Source organism: Gymnoscopelus microlampas (genome assembly GCF_963454915.1).
Source record: "Gymnoscopelus microlampas genome assembly, chromosome: 15".
Taxonomy (NCBI): Eukaryota; Metazoa; Chordata; class Actinopteri; order Myctophiformes; family Myctophidae; genus Gymnoscopelus; species Gymnoscopelus microlampas.
In genome coordinates, this window is record NC_139952.1 from 6844406 (window position 1) to 6860149 (window position 15744).

Sequence of the window (15744 nt, forward strand, 5' to 3'; positions counted from 1 at the left end):
ACTTTTGTTACTTTAAGTACATTTTGATGCCAATACTTTTGTACTTTTAATCAAGTTACATTTTTAACACAGGCCAGAAACCTTGTATCTCAATATTTCATTTTTAAAATGTATTTTTTAAATCAATGCCCTACGTTGTCATACTACAGTATCACAGAAAAATAGCAAAAATAGCCAATCTGCAAGCTCACATCGCATATCAAGAGGTTTCCTGTTAACCAGTGTTGCCATGTCTGCTTATAATAAGCAACATTAGGTTTGCTTTTAAAGTGTAGTTGCTTGGGGCTTGCTTCGTAATGTTTTTTTTTTAAACCAATGGTTCCAACATTTATTCATATCAAGGACCCCAGATTAATATGTATTGTCTGCGGACCCCCATCTGAAAATATTGTGTGCCATGGGGACCCCCATACAAGATGTGTGTTGTTAAAATGTGTTGATTGAAAATGGCAGATCTACAAGTTCAACACGTGTCGCGATGTGACGCGTAGTGAGCTTGTAGATCTGCTATTTTCAAACATTTTAGCACTTTTACTTTTGGTACTTTGAGTATATTGTGATACCAATACTTTTGTACTTCTACTCAAGTAACACTTTGAACACAGGCCTTTTACATGTAACAGAATATTTCTATAGTGTGGTGTTGCTACTTTTACTTAAGTAAAGTATCTGAGTACTTCTTCCACCACTGTCGAGCCCCCACCGGGAGAACGTAGAGCCTTCATCCTACTCCTCCCGCCCAAGACTCCCTGCTGACAGGCTCCGCCCCCAGCCCGTAGGAGTACATGTAGTGACAAATATCACTGTGTTCTGCCAATTATTTGGGGACCCACTTGCAATATCCTCACGGCCCACTAGTTTGGAATCGTTGGTCTAATCTGTGTGATTGACAGGAGAGATGATCAGGGGTGCAGAGTTGTTACCATCATTATTAAGACCAGGACAGAAGAAAGAATAAAGTTTGTCAGTGAAGGTGCAGCCAGTGAAAGAGTAGAGATGAACTCTGGTCTCCACGTCATAAAAGGAGACCAGACCCTCCTCATAATCCACAAACACTCCCACTGTCTGGACCCTCTCTCTGACAGGGAGGAGGACAGAAGGGTCAGCAGCAGCCCTGTAAACATTTCCATTTCTCAACCATATAGCCCAGTAATCGTTGTTCAGTGGGATTGTTGCCTTCCTGTTGCTGGACTCTTTGGCCACTCCTAAAGTCCACGTAGTCTTCTCTTTAACCTGAACCTCATAGTAAAACCTTCCAGAGGAGAAGCTTAGTTTTCCTAAGACACAGACAAATGGATAGAATCTCTCTGCATTGTCTGGGAGATCCTTCCATACGTTGCCATGACTCACTTGTTTTCCATCCTCAGACAGGATGAGTTGGCGGTGTGCTGTATCAGGGTCCAGAGTTACATCCATTGCATATCGCTGGAACCTCCTCAGCTCAGCATCACCCTTGTGCCTCCTGAACTGATGAACCATCTCAGAAATAAAAGTGTTGACAGATAGTTGTGGTCTCTCAACGAATCCTCTATTGCACAGTGGACACAGACACACATCAGTAGAGTCCCAGTAACGTGTGATGCAGCTTTTGCAGTAATTGTGTCCACATGCAGCGCTGACCGGATCACTGAACACATCCATACAGATAGGACACAGGAAGTGATCTTCAAACAGGAGGAGGCTGCAGGCAGACGCCATTGCTACACACTGAGAATAAATGAGAAAGAAATGTGGTTCTTGCAATACTTACTCAGATTAATGGTTATAGAATCTGAACAATCACTTTGACAGACACTTAATGAAGCCAGTCTTCTTTCTTTCTCTTCTTATTTTTATTCTTTTTTCTTTTTGTTTTCTTCTTGCTTAGACTGTAAAACCAACTACTTGTGGGTTGTGTTGAGTCTTATTCCTCTGGAGAGTTAAGGTCGCTTCAGTATCGCTGATGGAACTCAACTAACCAGGGAGTTACGTTGCCTTTTATATCGTTGGTGTCATTACGGCAGTGATGGAAAGTAACTAAGTACATGTACTTAAGTACTGTACTTAAGTACAATTTTGAGGTATTTGTACTTTACTTGAGTATTTCCAATTTCCAATACTCTTACTTCTACTCCACTACATCTCAGAGGCAAATATTGTACTTTTACTCCACTACATTTACTTGAAAACTTTAGTTACTAGTTACTTTTCAGTAACTTTAGCCCTATTTTATATAGGCTATTTGAAAATAGCAGATCTACAAGCTCACAACACGTCGCTTTTGTGAGCTTGTAGATCTGTTATTTTTAACTGACTGCAAAGTAAGTTGTAACTCAAGTTTTCAACACATGGTGTTCTAAACTGTCATCATCACACACATCATACCCTTGTCCCCAAGAGAGTTGAAATCAAAGATCACCCCTCTCGCCTCAAACAGAGGGCGTGGCTTTGTTTTTTTTAACAATTTTACTATGTTAATTTTTTTTTTTTTTTTGCTTTTTTTTTGGCCTGATATGGACAGAAAACAAAAAAAAATTGATAACAAAAAAAAAAATCCCCAAAAAAACAGACATTTCAGACAGGCACTAGGGGGCGCTACAACTTATAAAGCTTGTGTGGGCTGCGGAACACGGAACTGCGCGTCACTGTGCTTCCACCTGACCGTTGGCGTCCTCTATGAAGCCCCCGGTTTGGCGTGGGGGGGCTTTTAACAGGGCATCTTTTCAGCTCTCGAATCCCAATAAGGCACTCCTTCACGGCTTGACTGCAGTCTGTGGTGCCATGGCTCTCTGGAAAAAAACTCTCTATATCCCCCTGTCCCCGGCCGGCTAGCGGCCGCGGGCTTGGGTCTTGACTCCGGGGGGGGTGCTTAAAAGTGGGTCCCCGGGTTCGGCTGGAGAGCCGGGTACAGGGCTTAGCTGGCATCTGGCTGGGCAGGTGGGTGGGGGCCGGGGGGTCCCCGGGGCCCCGTGGAGGGCCGGGCAAAAGCACATCTTTGGCCGTTTTGACTTGTGGACTTAATCATTTTCACAGAATGTAATTTCTGGACATTGTCACTTTCTGGGAGGGTGATATGAATATGATCCTTAGTGGGTGACCCTTGACCCCTTGACCCCTTGACCCCGCCCCCTCGGCCGCTTGGGGGCGTGTTTTGATGCTGGGGGGCGTGGCCTGTCGCCTGGGGGCGTGGTTTAAACCCGCATCTTTGGCCGTTTTCACCTCTGGACTTGGATCCACAGTGGGTGCATTGACCCCCTTGACCCTTGACCCACTTGACCCTTGACCTCTCCCCCCGGTCACTTGTGGGCGTGGCCTGTCACTTGGGGGCGTGGTTTAAAGCTCTGGGCCTCGAAAACAGCAGATCTACAAGGTGGTAGGTCATAACTCTATGAGCTTGTAGATCTGATATCGGGTGGGCGTGGCCTATCACCCCGGGGGAGTGGCTTGGAGCTGTGGGCGTGGCCTGGGGGCGCGGTTTCAAGCCGTTGGCCTCCAAAATAGCAGATCCACAGCACGCTTGTAGGTCCTAACTCTATGAGCTTGTAGATCTGATATCTGGTGGGCGTGGCCTATCACCCTGGGGGGAGTGGCTGGGGTATGTGGGCGTGGCCTGTCCCCCTGGGGGCGTGGTTTAAAGCCGTTGGCCTCAAAAATAGCAGATCTACAAGCTCGCAGCGCGGCACTCGGTGCCGCGCTGCGAGCTTGTAGATCTGCTATTTTTGAGTAGCCACAGGGACCCCCTGTGTTAACTACTTTATCTGGGGACCCCCCTGTGTTAACTACTTTATCTGGGGACCCCCTGGAACCTTCATAATGTTTCATTTCATGTGTTATTGTGACGCATTGTGAGCTTGTAGATCTGCTATTTTCTGCTAATGTTCAACCCAGAATATGGATGCTAGGGTTCAATGTATATTCAAAGATTTGCAAAAAATAGCAGATCTACAAGCTCATAGCGCGGCACTCGGTGCCGCGCTATGAGCTTGTAGATCTGCTATTTTTGAATAGTCAAAGTATAAAAGGTTAAAGTGGTTCAAATCATCTGTACAGAGCTATAAATGAGTGTGTTAATATAGTGTTCCTCTGGAGTGAGTGTGTAAATACAGTGTCTCTCTCTCTCTCCATCATCAGAGTTGCATCGGCCCTGTCTTACATGGTAATCACTGCCCCCCATCAGCTGAACCACATGCAGCTGTTGCAGTATTCGGACCTGTTTGCTGGGCACCATTTTGCATTCCAAAAGCAAGGTAAGATCTGTTTATTCATTACAATAACCAAGTTGCTGTAGCAGCTGAACATTGGGTCCAAAGATTTGCACAAAGTTTCATGATTTTTCAAAAATAACAGATCTACAAGCTCACAACGCGTCGCGTCGCGTTGTGAGCTTGTAGATCGTCTATTTTCAAATATTTAGTACTTTTACTTTTGGTACTTTAAGTACATTTTGATGCCAATACTTTTGTACTTTTACTCAAACAAACAAACACAATTATTGTATTTCTATAAAAAGGATTTAATTCCTTCCGCTAAAGAGTCGTATCAGTTCGGTTCTACAGTTGCCACAGGTGCAGTGGTGGAAAGTAACTAAGTACATGTACTTAAGTACTGTATTTAAGTACTATTTTCAGTTACTTTTTAACTTTTCTAGAGTATTCACAATTTGCAATACTTTTACTTCTACTCCATTACATCTCAGAGGCAAATATTGTACTTTTACTCCACTGTTATTATTTGAAAACTTTAGTAGCTAGTTACTTTGCAGATATAAATTGTTATATTATAAAACATACATTAAGCAGCTTAGACTGTAAAACCAACTACTTGTGGGTTGTTTTGATTCTTAATCCTCTGGAGAGAGTTAAGGTCGCTTCGGTATCGCTGATGGAACTCAACTAACCAGGGAGTTCCGTTGCCTTTTATATCGTTGGTGTCATTATGGTGATCAGTCATATCCATATATGGAGCGGGCAATGTCAGTTATGCCCAAAGATGGGTGTATGATGTCAGTCCTGGACGTTTCGGTGAGCTCCATGGGGTTCCAGGAGGGTTTCTCTGATCTAGGTATGTCAGATCTAGGTATGTTAGTTATCTCCACTAGACCATACCCGTAGGGGGATATGAGCACCCAAAGTGTGCAGTTTGGCTTATGCGCTGTGAACCGACAGTTTATCAGGGATGAAAAGTGAGTTTGTACTCTGTAGTGTGTACACACACGCACATCCCGTCGCCGCGTGGTGGAGGCACAGAACACACACAAACACATCCTCATGTGGCCAGAGCCGCCCCCCGTCACGGCATGTGCGTGTCCACATACACGGCCGCGGACCCGAGTTTTGGTGCTATCATCCCCCCCCCCCCCCCCCCCCCCACACACACACACACACACACGATGGAGCCACGACGGTCGGAGTAGTAGATGGATGTCGTTGTGTCTCTGAAGTTGTTGTGTTGTGGTGAACGGAACGTAGTGAATGGAATGTGGCATCCCTGAAGAGTGGAGAAGTTGCTGTTGCCATGTTCGCCTATTGTGAGCGGTTTCGGGCGAATATTGGTGGTAGTGTGTTTTTGGCGTTGGTTGTGAAAGTGCAGGTGGGTGTGGGGACGTGTTGTGAGCTTGTAGATCTGCTGTTTTCCAAGAGGCAATGTATATGTGTGAAGGAGCTTCGTGTGGCCTTCTTTTCGTAGACCTTGTTGCTTGTAGGTCGCGCTTCATTTGGGCTTGTTTTCATAGACCTTGTTGCTTGTTTCTCGCACGAAACGTGGCAAACCTATGCAGTGTGATCTCCCATTGTTTGACACATAAACGCTAATAATAAGCTGAGATTTGTTGAAATTGAAAAAAGGGCTTCGCAGTTGTGTTCAGATGGTAATGGGCAATGGCTGTGTGCAAAATCAGATCAATAGCTCCAGGCAGTGAGGAGAACCGGGCACACATTTTTGCTCTCATAGGTTTTTGCTCTCAGAGGTTTGTGGAATTATAGGAGGATGTATAGAAGTATAAGAGATGCAGGTGCAGTGGTGGAAAGTAACTAAGTACATGTACTAAAGTACTGTACTTAATACAATATTGAGTAACGTTTTACTTTACTAAATACTTTTACTTCTACTCCACTACATCTCAGAGTTAGATATTGTACTTTTACTCCACTACAATTATTTGAAAACTTTAGTTACTAGTTACTTTGCAGATATAAATTGTTATATGATAAAACATACATTAAGCACTTAAGCCCTATTTTATACATAGGCTATTTGAAAATAGCCGATCTACAATCTCACAACGCGTCGCATTGCGACGCGTTGTGAGCTTGTAGATCTGCTATTTTCAACACAAAAAAAAACTTTTACTTTTGTTACTTTAAGTACATTTTGATGCCAATACTTTTGTACTTTTAATCAAGTTACATTTTTAACACAGGCCAGAAACCTTGTATCTCAATATTTCATTTTTAAAATGTATTTTTTAAATCAATGCCCTACGTTGTCATACTACAGTATCACAGAAAAATAGCAAAAATAGCCAATCTGCAAGCTCACATCGCATATCAAGAGGTTTCCTGTTAACCAGTGTTGCCATGTCTGCTTATAATAAGCAACATTAGGTTTGCTTTTAAAGTGTAGTTGCTTGGGGCTTGCTTCGTAATGTTTTTTTTTTAAACCAATGGTTCCAACATTTATTCATATCAAGGACCCCAGATTAATATGTATTGTCTGCGGACCCCCATCTGAAAATATTGTGTGCCATGGGGACCCCCATACAAGATGTGTGTTGTTAAAATGTGTTGATTGAAAATGGCAGATCTACAAGTTCAACACGTGTCGCGATGTGACGCGTAGTGAGCTTGTAGATCTGCTATTTTCAAACATTTTAGCACTTTTACTTTTGGTAGTTTGAGTATATTGTGATACCAATACTTTTGTACTTCTACTCAAGTAACACTTTGAACACAGGCCTTTTACATGTAACAGAATATTTCTATAGTGTGGTGTTGCTACTTTTACTTAAGTAAAGTATCTGAGTACTTCTTCCACCACTGTCGAGCCCCCACCGGGAGAACGTAGAGCCTTCATCCTACTCCTCCCGCCCAACACTCCCTGCTGACAGGCTCCGCCCCCAGCCCGTAGGAGTACTGTACATGTAGTGACAAATATCACTGTGTTCTGCCAATTATTTGGGGACCCACTTGCAATATCCTCACGGCCCACTAGTTTGGAATCGTTGGTCTAATCTGTATGATTGACAGGAGAGATGATCAGGGGTGCAGAGTTGTTACCATCATTATTAAGACCAGGACTGAAGAAAGAATAAAGTTTGTCAGTGAAGGTGCAGCCAGTGAAAGAGTAGAGATGAACTCTGGTCTCCACATCATAAAAGGAGACCAGACCCTCCTCATAATCCACAAACACTCCCACTGTCTGGACCCTCTCTCTGACAGGGAGGAGGACAGAAGGGTCAGCAGCAGCCCTGTAAACATTTCCATTTCTCAACCATATAGCCCAGTAATCGTTGTTCAGTGGGATTGTTGCCTTCCTGTTGATGGACTCTTTGGCCACTCCTAAAGTCCACTTAGTCTTCTCTTTAACCTGAACCTCATAGTAAAACCTTCCAGAGGAGAAGCTTAGTTTTCCTAAGACACAGACAAATGGATAGAATCTCTCTGCATTGTCTGGGAGATCCTTCCATACGTTGCCATGACTCACTTGTTTTCCATCCTCAGACAGGATGAGTTGGCGGTGTGCTGTATCAGGGTCCAGAGTTACATCCATTGCATATCGCTGGAACATCCTCAGCTCAGCATCACCCTTGTGCCTCCTGAACTGATGAACCATCTCAGAAATAAAGGTGTTGACAGATAGTTGTGGTCTCTCAACGAATCTTCTGTTGCACAGTGGACACCGACACACATCAGTAGAGTCCCAGTAACGTGTGATGCAGCTTTTGCAGTAATTGTGTCCACATGCAGCGCTGACCGGATCAGTGAACACAGCCATACAGATAGGACACAGGAAGTGCTCTTCAGACAGGAGGAGGCTGCAGGCAGACGCCATTGCTACACACTGAGAATAAATGAGAAAGAAATGTGGTTCTTGCAATACTTACTCAGATTAATGGTTATAGAATCTGAACAATCACTTTGACAGACACTGAATGAAGCCAGTCTTCTTTCTTTCTTTCTCTTCTTATTTTTATTCTTTTTTCTTTTTGTTTTCTTCTTGCTTAGACTGTAAAACCAACTACTTGTGGGTTGTGTTGAGTCTTATTCCTCTGGAGAGTTAATGTCGCTTCAGTATCGCTGATGGAACTCAACTAACCAGGGAGTTAAGTTTCCTTTTATATCGTTGGTGTCATTAAGGTGATGTCAGTCATATCCATATATGGATGGCTCTATGATGTCAGTTCTGGACAATCAGTATGGAATATAAAAAAGCGGACGGAACCATCTTGCTCACTTGACTCTAGAGATATTCTTGAATTGGCATCCACGGAGTGTGTGTGTGCACAGTTTCGCAGCGACCGGGCCAACGGTGTCGGAGATTAGCTGCTCGCGGACGGACAGGACGGACACACGCGCGGACGGACAGGCGGTATTCCTCCGACAGCGCAGTGCTCCGACGTTAAACAGTAAACCCGAACCAAACCCGCACCCTAACCCTAACCGCACGCGGATGCCACATAGTCGGAGAAAAGGTCTGTCGGATTAACGCATGCCTCCCGGTAAAACATAATCTCTCGTCATGCCTTTGGCCTGGCGGAGACAATAATGCACTTTTACTTCACTACAATTATTTGAAGACTTGAGTTTCTAGTTACTTTGCAGATATAAATTATAATATTAAAAAACATACATTAACCACTTAAGCCCTATGTTATACTGTACCTAGGCTATTTAAAAATAGCCGATCTACAAGCTCACAACGCGTCGCAATGCATTGCATCGCGTTGTGAGCTTGTAGATCTGCTATTTTGAAACATTTTAGTACTGTTACTTTTGGTACTTTTTAAGTACATTTTGATGCCAATACTTTTGTACTTTTACTCAACTTATATTTTGAACACTGGCCTTTTTCTTGTATCTGAGTATTTTTGAGGTGTCGCGACTTTTACTTAAAGAGGTGGTGCCATGGTTTTACACTTTTTCTGTTTTTCATGTGTCTATGAGGTTGATAGAACTTCATTAAGCCCCTGGCGGTGTTTGTATGGTGTTTTATGTCTTCTCTGACTATTTTGAGTTTCTACCTGGAGGCTGAAACCTTGAGGGTCAAACGTGCCAATAGAAAAACAGCGCTTTAGTGACATAGTAAAAACATACCCTCATTATCATAACACAACAGGTGTGGGCATGAGGAGGAGGAGGGACTAGGACAGGTGGGTGGTGCTAAGGTGGTGGAGGAGGTGCTAAGTGAGAACCAGGTATACTTAATGAACTGGAGGTGTGTCCACATGAAAAAAATATTTTTAACAATTTCTGTGCACTTTTTTGAAAAAAATCTTCCTCCTAGTATAACCATAATACCTGATGATTAAGTTTTAGGGGGGGAAAGAAATCACTGAAAATCACGGCACCCCGTCTTTAAGTCAAATATCTGAGTGCTTCTTCCACCACTGCATAGGTGTTGCAGATGAGCTGCTACTAATGAACAGTCTGCTGAAATAACACACTACAGAACCAGTCAAAATCAAGCTGTGTAATAATTAATAATAAATCCATATCTGTTTTACTCACCCGGCTTTTAAGTTCTCTGTGTTTCTGCAAGTTTGTTTGTCCCAGGCAGCGCTACACCGTAAATTCATCTGTTGAGTTTCAACCTTGGATTTGCGTCACTGAGGAAACAACTCCTCCTCGATGCTGGACCCGCTTATGAACAAACACCATTTCTGAATGGTTGTGATCTTTGAAAAATACTCTGTCCAGGAAAATAAAATAAAACAAAACATATCACACATTGTTTTCTGCTGTCTTGCTTTTATTGAGGTATCTAAAGAGCACAAAGTACGTTTTCTGTGCAGTAACTTGGCTGTTAACACAAGACTTTACTGCCAAGCCAGAAACGATACCTGGCACTATGAGATGCCTCAATAAAATTACGTATGTGCACATCAAAAAACTAGTCATCAGAAACAACCTGTGATATGTCTTCTTTTATATTCCTACTATACTATATGGCAAGGGTTGCAATCATTAAGAAATAGTGTGTTCTACAGCTTCTTGTGTTTAACTTTGCTGTATTCCTTTTATTTCGAAATAATGTTCCTAGTGTTTCCTGTTGTCCTTGTAGCTGTTGTCTGCATCGTCTCTCCTATCGTGTGATTAGTGTTAATTTGTGTCCACTGTGTCCTGTTTGCCCCAGCTAATCCATGTTGTATTTGAGTTTGAGTGTTTGTCCGATCCTGTGTTTCTTTTACCTCTGTTTGCTGTAAGTTTTACCGCCATGTGCGTGGACTGGAGAATGAAAAAAAGCATTGTTTGCACGTTGGAGTCCGAAAGATTTCCCCTGCATTTGGATCAAGCTTAGAAAAATCCTTACACCGATAAAACGTTTTATAGTCCTGAGTGATGTGTGTCTCTATTGTGCGCGAGCGCGCACACACACACACACACACACACACACACACACACACACACACACACACACACACACACACACACACACACACACACACACACACACGTTTGTATTACTATACTTGTGAGGACATCAACGCTTTAGGACAGCCATTTTATGAATGTCATTTAAAAAATATATATATTTTGCCATTTTTAACCGTAAGCCTAAAGCCGAAAAACAGCAGATCTATAAGCCCACAACGCGTCGCGCTGCGACGCGTTGTGGGCTTATACAGTAGATCGGCTGTTTTTCGGTGCGTGACACTAAGTCTAAGTATAAATCATGTTTAATTCTAATTCCAATCCCTAAACCTAACCTCTAAGACACCTAAATGTCTAATCCTGACCTGAATGTTTTTCTAATAGTAAACGTATCTCTACAAAATGTTTTTTTAACTATAAAACAACCATTTGTCTTGTGAGGACCAGGAAAACGGTCCTCACAATGTATATTTCTTCAAATTCTACTATACTTGGTCCTCACAAGTATAGCCACACACACACACACACACACACACACACACACACACACACACACACACACACACACACACACACACACACACACACACACACACACACACACACACACACACACACAGACTATGATATTGCAACAGCAAAGTTTCGATATGCTAGTCCCATTCCTAGAAAAATCCCCAATGACAATGTCATTCTTGAAAGTTATATTTTTAGCGGCGCTAGCCGCTCTATACCTTTAGGTATAGAGCGGATATTAGCCCTCTATGCCTGGCTTTTGCGTCAACGTTCTGATTGGTCAGGTGCGCCAACGTTCTGATTGGTCAGGTGCGTCAACGTTCTGATTGGTCACTATTCATGACATCACTATGATGTCATGAATATAGAATTCGATGTCTATATAAACGATGACAATGACTTCATCTTATTATTCATTTGGCTAAAGTCTCCGTCTAGGTAAGTTATTTAAAGTTGATATGACGAATAGAAAGAGAAAGATACAAGAACAGATGAAGGGTGAATGTATAGAAAGTCTGAGTTCGGGACCCAGTCATCCGTTATGACAGAATGGTTTGATAGAGACGATCGAGAATCCAAGAGTCCGTTAAGGTTCTGATTGGTCAGGCCCGTCAAGGTTCTGATTGGTCAGGCCCGTCAAGGTTCTGATTGGTCAGGCCCGTCAAGGTTGTGATTTGTCAGGCAAGGGGACTATTCATGACATCACTATGATGTCAAGGTTTATTTTTTATTTCCTCATGTTTTTTTTTGTATATATTTTTATTTGGCTAAAGTCTCCTTCTAGGTAAGTTATTTAAAGTTAGATCCTCAATTTAACTTTATCTGTCGTCGACGCTCTGATTGGTCAGACCCGTCAACAAAGTGATTGGTCAAGCTTCACATGACACATGGCTATAAACACATTATAAACACATATCGATGACATAATGTATTCAAAGGCGCCGCTACCTTCACACAGGGTGTGATTTTTATTTTATTTGTGTGCACAACAAACACTCCAAAGTGAGTAAAATTCAATCGGTGCACTGCACACACAGGCATTAGCCCATAATTACAACTGCTGATTTTATTCATTTTTCCATCTTTGTTAACACACAGTTACATAAAATAATCAATCATTAACATCAGAATCAGAGAAGTCCAATCTATGTTTCTCAAAGTGGGGTCCTTGACGGGGTTGGGGGTCGATCAGTGTAATCACTTTAACACAATTATCATTAAATACAATCAATATAGTAAACACATTTCCAATGTAAACAACAACTAAACCTGGAACCAAGGAAACATGCTAACTGAACTAAATTATAGTTGAATGGCTTGATTTGAACTGACGATTCAAAAATAAACCTGTGAATGAACCCTTCCATATTCAACCCATCCATACGTTGTCTTCAATGAAAACTAACCCTTTCATGTAAAAAAGCAAATTAAATATTATAGTCCACTCCTAAAAAGAAAGTCCAAAGGCAGAGCTTGTCATTCCAAGCTACAGAAAGCATAGCACTATAGAATGGAAAATAATCATCACTTTACTTTCCCTTGTCTATGAGATATTCTGTTGATACTGTAGCTACTGTACTTGCTATAAGACAGTAGAGAAGAATGGTTAATCAGTTATGTGAATAATGCTGATATGATTTAAATAGGCTATCGTGTCCACCAGAAACCTTGTATCTCAATATTTCATTTTTAAAAATGTGTTTTTTAAATCAATGCCCTACGTCGTCAGTATCACACAAAAGTAGCAACAATAGCCGATTTGCAAGCTCACAACACGTTGCATCGCGACACGTTGTGAGCTTGTAGATCGGCTAGTTTTAATTTTTTCCTTTTCTTGACATTGGTTAAAGAGGTGGTGCCATGGTTTTGCACTTTTTCTGTTTTTCATGTGTCTATGAGGTTGATGGAACTTCATTAAGACCCCTGGTGGTGTTTTTATGGTGTTTTATGTCTTCTCTGACTATTTTGAGTTTCTTCCAGGAGGCTGAAACCTTGAGGGTCAAACGTGCCAATAGAAAAACAGCGCTTTAATGACACAGTAAAAATATACCCTCCCCCTCATTATCATAACACAACAGGTGTGGGCATGAGGAGGAGGGGGGACTAAGACAGGTGGGTGGTGCTAAGGTGGTGGAGGAGGTGCTAAGGTGAGAACCACGTATACTTAATGAACTGGAGGCGTGTCCACATAAAAACATAATTTCAACAATTTCTGTACACTTTTTTGAAAAAAATCTTCCTCCTAGTATAACCATAATACCTGATGATTATGTTTTAGGGGGAATCATCGGGGCCCACAGTGCCTGCTGTTGGTGGGGGGCTGAGGGGGGCCCGTTTCAAATGAAACTTTATCTGTATTACAATGAAAATACATGTTTCAAGGTATGGTACGCCCGGGCCAGGTAGGAGAGTAAGGAAGGGGAACCCCATATCAAGGGGTTTCCTGTTTACCAGTGTTGCCATGTCTGCTTATTATCAGCAACTTTGGGCTTGTTTTTAAAGTGTAGTTGGTTATTTGGGCTTGCTTCCTGATGTTTTTATACCAGTGGTTCCCACATTTATTCATGTCAAGGACCCCCAGATTAATATGTATTGTCTGCGGACCCCCATCTGAAAATATTGTGTCCCATGGGGACGCCCATACAATATGTGTGTTGTTAAAATGTTAAAACGGTAGATCTACAAGTTCAACACGTGTCGCGAATAGATCTGCTCCTTTCCAATAGCCTATGTAAAGTGGTGAAACTTTCGAAGCTTCTTTTGGGTTTGCTTTCATAGACCTGGCCGCTTGTTTCTCTTGCAAAATCTGGCAACACACTGATTAGCTGCATTACACCTGCATCCTAATAGTGCGGAAGTGAACAGATATTGAAAAGGGCCAAGAATAAGGTGAATAAAAGGTAATAAAATAAATACCATGAATGTTTTGCCAATTATTTGGGGACCCACTTGCAATATCCTCACAGCCCACTGGTTGGGAATCGTTGGTCTAATCTGTATGATTGACAGGAGAGATGATCAGGGGAGCAGAGTTTTTACCATCATCATTAAGACCAGGAGAGAAGAAAGAATAAAGTTTCTCAGTGAAGGTGCAGCCAGTGAAAGAGTAGAGATGAACTCTGGTCTCCACATCATAAAAGGAGACCAGACCCTCCTCATAATCCACAAACACTCCCACTGTCTTGAGCTTCTCTCTTACAGGGAGGAGGACAGAAGGGTCAGCAGCAGCCCAGTACTCACTTCCATTCCTCAACCCTATAGCCCAGTAACCATTGTTGGGGCTCAGTAGGATTGTTGCCTTCCTGTTGATGGACTCTCTGGCCACTCCAAAAGCCCACCTAGTCTTCTCTTCAACCTGAACCTCATAGTAAAACCTTCCAGAGGAGAAGCTTTGTTTTCCGAAGACACAGACAGATGGATTGAATCTCTCTGCGCTTTCTGGGAGATCCTTCCATACGTTTCCATGACTCACTTGTTTTCCATCCTCAGACAGGATGAGTTGGCGGTGTGCTGTGTCAGGGTCCAGAGTTACATCCACTGCATATCGCTGGAACCTCCTCAGCTCAGCATCACCCTTGTGCCTCCTGAACTGATGAACCATCTCAGAAATGAAAGTGTTGACAGATAGTTGTGGTCTCTCAACGAATCTTCTGTTGCACAGTGGACACCGACACACATCAGTAGAGTCCCAGTAACGTGTGATGCCTCTTTTTCAGTAGCTGTGTCCACATGCAGCGCTGACCGGATCACTGAACACATCCATACAGATAGGACACAGGAAGTGCTCTTCAGACAGGAGGCTGCTGGCGGACGCCATTTCTACACACTGAGAATAAAAGAGAAAGAAATTTGGTTCTTGAATACATACACAGATTAACCCATTAGCACTTGAGGCCAATTCTACAAATGCCTTCTATATCAGTAGTTCTCAAACTTTTTCGTGCCATGGACCCTCAACATGACATGTATTTGGCCATGGACCCCCATCTGAAAATGTTTTGTGCCAGGGGCCCCCAGAAGAGAAGCTTTGTGTAAAAAAATTAGTAGATGTACAAGCTCACAGTGCGGCACACTGTGAGGTTGGATACATCTGCTATTTTTTAATAGCCAACGCTAAAATCTAAAATCACAGATGCTTTCCCGGTTTTAATTGGTTAATGGTTATAGAATCTGAACAATCACTTTTTACAGACACTGCATGGAAACCTTTTTTTTATTTTTTTTTATACCAAATCTGGGACTCTATTTCAAGGGATATGAAAATAGGGGAAGCTCATATCTGGATACAGTTTTAATATACCTTTTGTTCTCTGCTAAGGAAGGGATTATGAACATCAAGACGGCCATTATTGAAAAATAAACCCAGACAGGGTGCTGCAGAAAACAAACAATCGAAAAAGAATTACACATAGTCACAAAATGATTGTGTTTATTTAAAAAGGATTTCATTCCTTCAGCTAAAGAAAACAGTCGTATCGGTTCGGTTCTACAGTTGCCAGAGGTGTTGCAAATGAGCTGCTAGTAGTGAACAGTCTGCTGTTGATAGCAACAATGGAGAAATAACACACTACAGAATCAGTCTCAATCAAGCTGTGTAATAATTAATAATGAATCCATATCTGTTGTACTCACCCGGCTTTTAAGTTCTCTGTGTTTCTGC